This window comes from Erithacus rubecula (assembly GCF_903797595.1).
Source record: "Erithacus rubecula genome assembly, chromosome: Z".
Lineage (NCBI taxonomy): Eukaryota > Metazoa > Chordata > Aves > Passeriformes > Muscicapidae > Erithacus > Erithacus rubecula.
The window spans coordinates 18,310,183-18,322,377 of record NC_136661.1 but is presented as its reverse complement, the minus strand read 5'-3'; positions in this window follow the sequence as shown (position 1 = coordinate 18,322,377).

The following is a 12,195-nucleotide window of genomic DNA, read 5'->3' as shown; positions in this document are numbered from 1 at the left end:
TTACATTACTGCTCCAGGCAACCTGTTCCAGTGTGTATTCATCCACACAGTAAAGTTCTTTGTTGTGTTCAGGTGGGACTTCCTGTGCTCCAGCTTCTGCCTGTTGACTCTTGACCCATTGCCTGGCACCACTGAGCAGAGCTTGGCTCCATCCTTTTGACACATTCTTTTCAGATAGGTATAGGCACTGATGAGGTTCCCTCTCAGCATTCTCTTCTGGAGGCTGAGCAGACACAAAACTCAGCATTTCCTACAAAGGAAATGTTCCTGTCTCTTATAAGGTCCAGCACTCCTCAGTGTGCCAGCTGCTCCCTTTGATATACCTCAAACACACTCAAACCAACAGTGAGTAAGAGGCCACTGCAGCCTATGGGCATGCATTCTACTAGCTGATGACTAAAGGTTAGCACAGAAGTTCAAGCTAAATTCTTCTTTGGCCTTCTCAACCATTTGTTGTTGTTATCTCCTTGTTTGGGGAATTTGTGGTGTCATTCTCCTCTACTTCTCACTTGTTTGATGGATTTATCATGTCATCCTGTTATCACTTTTCCTCCCTGAGGCCTTGATTCTTAGCTCTTGCCAGGTATTCTGTGGAGACAGGGTATATTACACATAGAACAGAGGTGCTGGGGCACCTCTCCTGGCACTAATTCCAAGGTCTTGCTGTTTTAGGAATGCTCACAACTGTACCTTAGCTCAACAGAAGTTCACCTCAGAGTCTTCTGAGGCAGCTTGTTTGGACAGCTTTTGAAGACTTTCAAAGATGAGGATAGTACAGCCTTCCTGAGCAACCTGTTTCTGTGCTCCTTCATGCTCACAGGAAAAAAATATTTCTTTATGTTCAGGAAAACCCTCCTGTGTTCCAGTTCATGCCCACTACACCTTAGCAGCAGGGAGAAGAGTTTGGATCTGTTGTTTTTGCACCATCCCTTCACTTCCATGGAATTTTCCCAAAACTTCTAGGAGCCTGAGCTCTCTCAGCCTAGAGAGAGCCTAGAGATTTTCCATTCCCTTTACCATCTTAGTGGCCCTCCTTCATACTCCATATCCAAAATGCACATTTCTTGCACTAAAGTATCCTAACTGGATAAGGCACCCTCACCAATACCAAGGAGAGGGGAAATATCATCTCCTTCAGTCTGCTGGCAACAATCCTCCTAATCCATTCTAGGATGCTGCTAGTCTTGTTTGAGGCACATTGCTGGCTTATGTTCACCTTGGTGTCCACCAAGGCCTGGACCTCCTTTTCTTCAGAACCAGGATGAGTCAGCCACAGAAGTTCTGTGCAGGGCTGTTGTAGGCTGGCAGGGGTCACTGCCTCGAGACCTGGGGGCGACTCTGCAGGATGTGGAGCAAGAGTGTTGGGAGTTTCACAAATGATATGGAGAGATGTTGTGAAAATGAGTGACACTCATCCACAGAAATGTTCTTCAGGGAAGGCCTGAAGGTGAGAGGAATGGGATGGGCCATGGGACAGTGTTGGAAGAGAGGAGTAATTATATGTTCATAGGAAATTTCAGACTGGAAATGACACAGGTCCCCTGTGCAACTAGAAGGTGGTCTAGTTCCCTCAGCATCCTGGAGGGCTTCTGCTGGGTCCTTTAATCCTGGCACTGTCTTTCCTGAACTGAGGACCCCAGATCAGAGGACCCAGTATGTGCACTGCCTTCATTTGTGTGGAATTGCTGTGTCTCTCCTGGAGGCCCTGCTCCTATTCCTGCAGGGTTGAATACTGCTGGCCCTCACTGCTGGCTGTTTCACAGTGGCTCCTATGCCACTCACCATCTCCAGGGTTCTGAACATTGCAGAACAGTTATCCAGACTGACAGTGGTCAGTGCCTTACACAGAATAAGTTTATATTGTTGAAGTGAGGAGTCATTTCAAGACCTGGCAATCTTCTCAACAATGTCTTCATAAAACTTTGACCAGAATAATCTTCAGATCTTAGCATTTTTATGTGTATCTGTGCTATGATATGATGTTCACATTATGATGATCAGATAACTGAGGGATTATTCTTCACAGCCATTTAGTCCAGCCCTGTCTCACAGCTAGATGTACTGTCTCAGCTTACTATGTATGTTACTAAGGGCCTTGTTAAGATGTGTTTCATCTATCTCCAATGAGGAATTGATGAATTACCTTTAGTCTTTTTTTTTGTCCCCCCCGGTTTCATTTATCATTGTGTGTTCTGGGATGCATCAGAAGCAGCCAGAGGGCTGAGGGAGGTAATTCTGCCCCTCTCCTCTGCTGTCATGAGATATAACCTGGATGAATGCATCCAGCTCATGGCCCTCCAACACAAGAAGGATGTGCACCTTGAGAGTGGGTCCAGAGGAGGTCTGAAATCACCAGAGGGCTGGAACACCCCTCCTTTGAGGAAACACAGAGAAAGTTGGGGTTTTCAGCCTGGAAAAGAGAAGGCTCCAGGGAAACCTCATTGTGGCCTTTCAATACTTAAAGGGGGCTGATAAGAAAGAGGAGGACACATATCTTATAAGGGACAATTTTTAAATAGGACAAAGACTAGAGGTTTTAAATTATAGGGTCACCTTCTTTTACCTGCTAGCCATGCTCCTTTTGATTTAGCCCAGGCTTTCTGGGCTGCAAGTGCACATTGCAAGCTCATGTTGAGTTTTTCATCAGCCATCACTGCTAAATCTTTTTCTTCAGGGCTGCTCTCAATCACCACTCCTTCCCCTGTGTTGTGTCTGGGATTGCTGCAAACTCTTTATCCTATTTGAAAAATGACTATTGGAAACTTATTCGTTTCTTTTTTGAGGTTTTTTTTAAATTTGTCTTGTTCTGAGAAAGTAAGAAGCATAAGTTAGAAAGATGGCTAGTGAAGACTTACTGCCCCCAGGTGTCCATATGGGGATTAATCTGATTTGGAGGCAGCAATATCCCTTACCAAAATATTTTTCTTTTTCTGCCCAAGAAATCAGATTCTATGTTTTTATCATAGGTGTCCAAAGACTTTATTTGAGGATGTAAGGTAGCACCACAAGGACTAGAAATAGATTAGATCAGGTTTGGGCACTGACCAAGTACATAAGATATTTTTTCTCAGGGAACTTTTACTTTCTGTTTTAATTTGGAACACACAAACTTTTAATAAATAATTTGCATACAGCTAATGGTTTTGGACAAATCACATTAGAGTCTTATCTATCTTACTTACAGTAAATAAGACAACAAAATTGGGGGTTATTCTCAGAGAGAGACAGGGTGAAACATAAAAAACAGCAATGAAGGAAGCATGAATTCCATTCCTTGAAGAACCATAATACAAAAACCCTGAAAGAACAAACAAACAAACAAAAAACCTACCAGAAACACGGAAAAAGTATATTCTCTGAAGGCTAGAAGGCTAATAATGTTCCTTAATCTGCATATCCATTGACTTAATTCTCTGAACACTTCACACATTTCCTTTGTCACACATTGGCCACTGAGTGAGGAAGTACTACTGTGTGACTGAAGCAGACAGGCTCCTGGCGGGATCCTGCACTCTTTGGAAAGCTCATAAAAGTTTTATTTTAATGGCAGCTGCCCTTTAATACCTCAAGACTTTCACCTTCCTCTGTGTGTTCTGTTAAACTCAGTACGCTGAAGTGCCTTTGCTTGCTCTTATGCAAACTTTCAAACCTCCTTCATCCAGGTCACTGATGAAGATATGGAATGACAGTGTGCACTCCTGGGCCCACACTTCAAGCTACTGGCCTCCAGATAAACTTCATGGCACTGATCACAACCCTCTGGGTCTATCCATGCAACCCACCCTGCTGTCTGCTCACCTAGCCTGTACTTCAGCAGCTTCTGAGAGGATTTCATGGGACACAGTGCTAGAAACACTGATGAAGTCTAGGTAGTCAGGTAGGAAATGTCTGCTGGTCTCCTGATTTCTGCCAGGAAAAGTCAGATATTTCATCACAGGTTATTAGGCTGGGCAAGCACGACTACTTTGTGAATCCATGCTGATGTCCTAGTTTCAGAAAGGACAGAGTTTATTCCCTTGAAGTTGCTGTGAAGGGTGTGATGCCTGGAGCAGCATGGGCATGTTTAGGTTGTTATTCAATATCATAATACAGCCCATGACTTTGGGTGGAAGACTAAAGGAATGCAACACGGAGACAGTGACATTTTGCTCCTTTTTTCAAAGGGAGCAAAGCAGTGAACATAGTGATGGGGTGGCATGGTGTTGATGATCCAGCTGGAAGGTTTGTCCATCTTTGTTTTTCATTGCCTTGGATTTGGGGGGAAAAGACTTCAGCTGTGGTCACATCTGCCATTTTCTCCCTTTGCTCAGGAAGCCTCATGTCCCTGGCCTTGGTAACAATGGGTGGGTGGGACCTCTGTAGCCATTTTTTTGTATGTAACTACCTATTTTATACACTGCTGATTTTAGTATTGTTGGTATTACTCTTTATATTCCTCATTTGATTGCTCTACTAGTAATTTCTATCTCAAGCTGTAATCTCTGCTTTTTTGTTCCTTTTTCCCAGGAAGGGGTGGTGGGAAGGGAAAAGGTAGCTTGGAACTTAATTTCCAGGTGGTTTTAAACCACAACACCAATCCTGATCAGTTTCTTGTTCTTCATGTGCAAGGAATGGTTATTTCATCACCTTTCAAAGTGTTCCCAGGGGCTGTTTTAATAAACATATTCCAAGGAGTGGTGTATGTCTGGGTGCAGGTACAAAACTTGCATACAATAGTTAGTGTATCGTAATTTAAATGCCATGAAGTTGCATTGAAAACAAGAACGTATAGTTGTTATTTAATGCATCAGGTAGCCAAAAGTGCTGTCACTCTTCTGTGTAGAAAAAAAAAATAAAACCTCAATTGTTTATGTCTAGCAAAAGTGTGAATAGCAGTCCCAAACAGGCTTGCTTCTAAGGATTCCAGCAGTGCCTGAGGTGGTGCAGGGAGAGGTGCTGGCTGCTCAGGAGCAGCCTTTGGGAATGGGGCTTGTCAGGGCTGCAGGTGCTGGCATCTGGGTGATGGTGGGGAATGAACAGGAACCATCTCTGGGGAGTCAGTGACCACTTCCATGGGTGGAAACCTTACCAGTTGGCCTTCACACACCCCTCCCCAGTGGGGCTTCCACTGGTGCTGTTCTTATATTGTGTGGGCTCTGTAGTACAGAGGGAATTAAACTGTGGGACAATACTCGGGACCAGTGGCAGCTCTTTACATGACTCATTTCAGACACCAGAAATTCAGTAACACACCTGAAAAAGGTTTGTGATTTCTCACAAATTGCTCTGTTACTTTGCTCTGTATTGTACAGAAGAAACTACACTGGAAGAGTAAATCAATTGCCCAGCCCTTGTTTTTCCTTCATGTGTCTGTCTGTATGGCATATCACTTCAGGATAATGTACTTCAAAGCATGCATTGGCAACAAATATTATCACAGCATTTTAAAAATTAGATTGTGCCATTTATTCTTAGTATCTTTCCATCAGGAAGCTTGGAAAATGCCCAGTATGCAGTGCATACTTGAGGTTTTTGTCCTCTGTAGATATTTGGCATGTGTCTTCTACATTTTCATGAGTAAATCAGCATAATTTTGCTGACTGAATTAGAGATCAGCTGGTGATTTGTATGTGTCTGTGTTTGTGTGTGTGCACTCATGTGAAGTTTCCACAACCTGTACACACAAAAGTTAAAAATTATTCTCTGTGCTTTGGCACTGCTTTGGGATGTTAAGGAATCTTGATGTCAGATTAGATAAACTATTGGAATTTTTGTGAGATGGTTTATGCTTGTTCCCAGCATGACAGCTAAGTAGGTTACTAAAATCTTATTCCAGTGATACAGAACAGCATAGATAGATTAAAAAATATATTTAATTATATATTTGCATATTAAATATACACTGCCCTTTGTTGTAAACAAATAGCTTAATCAGCTATGAAAAGGGAGGTAGGGATGAAGCAATTGAAACAATAAAACAATTATTTCACTTATTAAATATATTATTTAAATTTGATCATTTTTTTGTTTAATACAATTATGTCTGCAACAAATGCTTCTCTTACTGAGTTTGCTTCCAGTAGCAATTGCTTGTTACATAGTTTTAGCATAGCTTAGGAAGACTTTTTCTTTTACTTCAAAATAATTTTAAAATACCTGTATCTTAAAAATATCTGTGAGATAAAGATGAGTATAATCTAGAAACTATGTGAATTTGTGACCAAAGCCCTGTTAATACTTCAGGTGAATGTTTCAGAATATTTATGAGAATATGTGAGGCTTTTTTTCTTTTTTTTTTTTCAGATTTCTTACCTCATCTTATACTTCCCAAAAAAAGGGAACATAACAGGAGAATCTTATTAAAATACTTGGTTCTGCAGAAGTACAAAACACGTTTGTAGTACAGTCTGTCTGTTCTTCAAAAACAAGACAAAAAATATGATTCAGTTTCTATAAATCACCATCCTTTAAACAGGTTTTTCATTTGAAGTAGTTTGCTTCTGCTTTTGAGCTTGAGTCACACAGTAATTCTAAAAGAAAGACAGAAAAAATATAAATGTCTAGACAATTCGCTGTCCTAGTTGCAGAACTGTAAGAAGAGATAAATTGAAGATTTATCCTTTCTTTGTTGTTTTTGCAAAGAGCATCAAAATATTGTGTAAGTCTAACTCTAATGTTGAAAGGAATTAAAATTGAAATTGAAAAGAAGATTAAAGGGTTACGTTTATAATGCTAATTATATACCTTCTGTGGTACCTTTCGACCTGTAGGAACTATCTGGTCACCCAATGACTCAGTAGGGGCACATAAACAAAGCTCTGAAATAAACTTTTCTGGAGCAAAGATCTCCCTCCTATTGAGATAAACTTGATAAGACACAATGTACACGTTAAATAGAATATGATTTTCAACTTATTTGCTTTATCATTATTTCAACTTTATTGATTTTTTTTTTTTTTACCTGCCATTCTCAAAAATGAGCAAGAAAATTATGATGCATTAGGCCCTGATTTTTATTGTCCTTGATAAGTTAATCAGTGATTTTGTTTCATGCCTGTCTTGGTTTAGCATACTTTGATTGCAGAAAAAAAGAGAAAATCAGTCAAAATGAATCACTATTTACAGAAATTGTCTGAGTTGTTCAAAATTGTTTGAGGGCCCAAAGAGCCCATAACTCTGAAACACAGGTTATTGAAAGGTTTTTCTTTTTCTAAAGATTTTTGAGAGAATGAGACAGACAACCACCAAAAATGCAAGTATATCTTCCTGTCTTAGCAACTTCTTCATCTTTTGACAAATAAATAAATCCTGGCAAATACAGAGAAGAGTGAAGAAAGGGAATGAAGATTATGTAGCAATTTCCCAGAGTGTACTCCCAACATTCATAACTAAAGGTCCATCTGTTTCAGATAAAGCATTTTGCTGCATTTTTCTTTGACAAATACTTATTCACCTCTTGTTGATCATGCATAAGCTTTTAACATCTTCAGTATCCCAAATAAAGAAATTTGAAAGCTCAACTGCAATTGCCACTCTGGAAGGGGCTACAAACAGTTGTTCTGTATTTGCTTTCTTTGTGCCACTCATAATTCAACTTTCACATCCTACTACCAGCCATTTGTGGATTGAAGTGTAAATACTTCTCCTGAAGATACTTTCTTGCTAGGAGAAATCCAGAATGGGTATACCAGGAACAGCTAAGTAACCAAAAATTCTCCAGCCTATGGAGAGTATACGGTGGGTTTGTGAAATCAGGAGAGAGGGTGAATTATGTGAGAATGAGTATGTGTTTTCCATTCTACATGCTAGAAAACATTGAATGAAGCTATTGCAGGAAGTCTGAGAACAAACCAAAGGTGGAGCTTGTTTGCATGATGTTCAATTAAACTGTGGGATTTTGCTGCCATGAGCTGCTGTGGAGAGAGAAAATTTGCACGGATTCAATAAGTTTATGATCTGAGTGATGGGAAGAAAGTCCTCTGAAAGCTACTAATACAGAGGCATTGCATTCAGCCAGTAAGCCCTAGTGCATGTTTTTGAGGGTTGCAAGGGCATTTGAAAAAACTACAGTATGCTCACTCTGTTGTAGTTTTCTTACTTAGGCATGCACTACAGCCAGGTATTGGAGCGTGTACAATGTGTTAGATGGGCCACAGATCCATGCAGCCCTTGGGATCTGCCCTCTCGTGTGTTTGGTTTGCCATTTTAGTTTCTGCCTCTACTTTCTGTAAGCTATTGCAGAAATGAAGAAAACATAAAATCTGAGATTAGCATCGTAATCTTTTATTAGGGGCATCTTGGATGATGACTGCCTTCCAAAGGCTGCAGAACTTTTTGGACTGTTGACCCCTAAAGTGGGCATATTCCTCCAGCTGATGCAGGAGCTGCCAGCACAGTTAATTTGAGGTCTCTTCACTGAAAAATCCCTGTAGCAACATGTGCTCCTCTCTCTGCCGGGTCACTTGCCTGTGAAGCGTAGATGATGACAGTAATGTCTTTTAAAACCTGCCCTTTGGAGTTACTGCAGCAAACACTGCTTTGTCTTATAATGAGAATTTTCCACAGTAGAATGTCTCATCTGGCATATACAGCTTGCCATTAGTACTATTTCTTCCAAGATTTTGAAGTTAATGGTAACATTTCAACCTATCTGTAAGTCTAGCAAGAACTAGATTTTGAAGTTAATGGTAACATTTCAACCTATCTGTAAGTCTAGCAAGAACTAGAACATGTACAAATCCAAATACAGAGGCTGGATTCTCAATACAGAGAAAAATCCCTTTTCTTTCTACCCACCTAGGTTTTGCTAGATGTTTGTGAAGGTAGCAGTATTTTTTTTCAGCTGTAGCTTTCTACAGAATTATTTGCCTAGTTGTACAATTCCAGCTGTGTTTTTCAAGCAGAAAATTACATTCATAAAACCCTGTGAAGCCATCAAGTAGATTTTTGTGTTATTATGTCTTCTGCAAATTGTGTGGTGATTCCTTCAGTCCAAGTATTAAATATAACTCAAGAGGATAACATCTGTAAATGTTGTTTCATTGTCCATTTAAAATTAGGTATCTGTAGGCACTCTAAATGTAGTAGACCCAGGCCAGAGAGGAGAGAATGATATTGTCCACAGAAGTACATGTGATCTGATGCCTGAAAGCTTGAAATGAAACAAACATCATTATATTCGAAGTAAAGGTGCATTTGAAGGCCTGTTTGCATAAATACTATTAAAATATTTGATTTATCTGCTCTAGGCTTTTATGCTAGAAAATTTAAGGTACTGTTTTTCACACGTGTCTGTCAAGCTATTCTATTAGAGGTTATTGCCACTGAGAACTCTGTAATTTCAAAAGTCAAGGCCACAGATATTACTTCTTTTTTTTTTTTTCTTACTTCTGCTAACTTCACTAATGAAAAGAGGAAGTGGTGGGTGACTATCACAACAGAGGACTAATTTTACAAGTTGCTGTTAAGAAGGGTGCCAACCCCTTCACATGGGTTGCACCTTCATTACCCAGATTTTCATCAGCTGATGCACCAGTCCTGAAAATTTTTGATCACTCACTCCATCATTAAAAAGATTTTCAGAATGCTCCCCATATATTTTTATTTTTTAACAAGTTATATATATTTACTGTTGTACTATTACATACATTATAAGGCATGCAAAAAATAGAGATTTAAAAGGATGAGATTAAGATAGATTTTGAGGTGGTTTTCTAAAATAGCTTTCATTGCCAATCCAAAAAATATTTTCCCCCATATCTGAAAACCAGGACTTTCCTGGGTCTGTACTCCACTTTGGAGAACAGTGCCCTTGTGAATCAGTTCAGACTCTTTAGAAAACTAACCCTGCAAAACAAATTGATTGATTATTGTTGTAAGAACTCCCTGAACAATCTTTTTGAGAGCTCATAGGAGATCTGGGGGATCAGGAAATGTCACAGTAGGAACAGGGAGGTGTGACCATCCCAATTGCAGCAGCTAGGTCACCAGAGCCAGAACATCATCCCCTGCCTAACTGCAGGACCCTAGAGCCTCAGGCTCCCTTCCATGTTTTTCTCATTTGCAAATCGGGTGAGTTAACCCTTTTCAGGACAAAATTACCTGTATGGCACCCTATGTTATGATTACTGCAGCCTTAGTCCTTGAAACTTCAAGGAAGCTTGAACTGCAGATTTTCAGGCACTTCAAAAACTGGAATTTATTCTGAGAATAATAAAGGATAGCTTTATGTACTGAGTTTCCTAAGGAAAAAAGGTGTGCATTACAGACAAGCTTTAAAAGCATAAAATAAACATTTTCTATCAAGGTAAAGGTTGAGAACATCATTACTCATTGTAGAACTAGAGTACAGGCAGACCCATTTGACTTGTTTCTATCATCTTTATTTTCATCTTCCTGCACAGAGAAGCAGGCAGGTCCATACATCATCACTGAGGCCAGAGCTCCTCTTTTCTTTTCCCTGTACTTGTGTGAGCTCTCTACCCATCCCCACCAGTCAGGGTCAGAGACATCATAAACCAAGGACCAGGACACAGCGTGTCCTCACAGTAGCAGGTCCTGTCTCAGCATATTTCCACAGCAGCACTTACAGAGCCACAGCTCCTGCTGCCTCCACAGAGGTGCAAGCAGCTTAGACCTACAGAGGGCTTAGCACTCACAGCACTGGACCTTGCAATGCCCCTTTTTGGTTACATGACTCAAAATCTGCAGAAAAAATCATCCTGGTGAGCTACGAACCACCCGTACATCCATAGGGGACATTGAGATTTCTACTAGGAAACACTGAAGACAATGATACCTGGAAACTTGCTGCTACCATATTCAAAATGCATAACTGCAAGACCTCAGACACCCACTTAAATTAAGTTAACTTATTTAATTTGGACAGAACCAAATAAGGAAAAAGGAATCTCTGCCTTTGGGAACTGACACCTTCCACAGTCTAATTCTTCTTCCTTCAGATATGACATATCTGTTCTTACTGCCCTATCTACTATGAAATAATATGTTTCCCATGGAGACAAAACTCCATTTTTCATGGACTAGAAAAGATAATGGTGACATGGAAGTATACAGCTAAAACACAGACAGACAACATGATCTGGACACTTAGAAATATTCTATCTGAACCCTTTTTATGATAGATATCTGTCAGCTGAAATCATACTTCTTTGATTCTGCAGTCATAAAATAATTTCCTTGTTCTGATATCTCAACTTCCTGTCAGAGCTCATCCTTTTCAGATTCATTTGGATTGAGAAAGTTATCAATCCTGTGGTGTAATCAATGTACACTAGTCCTTGCAGCTGTCAGTGCTACCTGGAGTGAGTCTCATGCATATTAATGCTGAAATTTTATTAAAGCTTTTGTACAGATAATATGATACCTGGTGGCACACCAAGGAAGAGAATATGAGACAACAGGACTTATAAGTGAGAGTGGTGCAAATGACAGAATGATGGTGAAAGTCCTTTATTCATTATTCAATTTCAGTTTCTTGATGGAGAAACAACAGTACCAAAAAAAAAGAAAAAAAAAACAAACTAAAAATCAAATAAATCCCCAAAACCTCAAGCCTGTGAATAACTTCAGCTTCTCTTCAATAAATGATTAACAGTTTGATTTCAATTGCTGAATTCTAATGAATCATATAAAATATTAATTAATGCTCTTGTATATTAGGCTGGACATCTGTGAGTCTGTTACAAACATACTGCTGCAATATTTGATACTGCTGTGAGATTATGTCATTTTGAAAAGTGGTCTCTGGGGATGAGGAGGAGTTTTTCTGGACTGCTGGTAAATTGGAGAAGACAGTAGAAGCTGGAGTGATTTCATTGGTAAGGTCAGCAGAGAGAGGTGGCTTGCAGGCTGCACGCTAACATCTATGTGCCTTCAGGTCTGTCAGCTAAAATTAATGATTCACTGCAAACTAGAAAAGACTGTTTCCTGTGAGCTGCTGGGGGATAAAACAGCTTTGCAAGGTCACATTCTGTGCACACTGTTCCTCATTAACCTCCGCCTGGCCTAATCACCAGTGAAAAACAAAATCCCCAAGTAGACATATGATAAAAGGCAGTAATATCTGATTATATCTGGGAGACCAACAGGAGGTCGGAGAGCTTATTCTATGAACAACGTATTTAGCTAGATAAGACCTGGCAGAGCAAACCTGGGTTTTAGTGGAATTAATGGAAACAAAATATTAATATATTT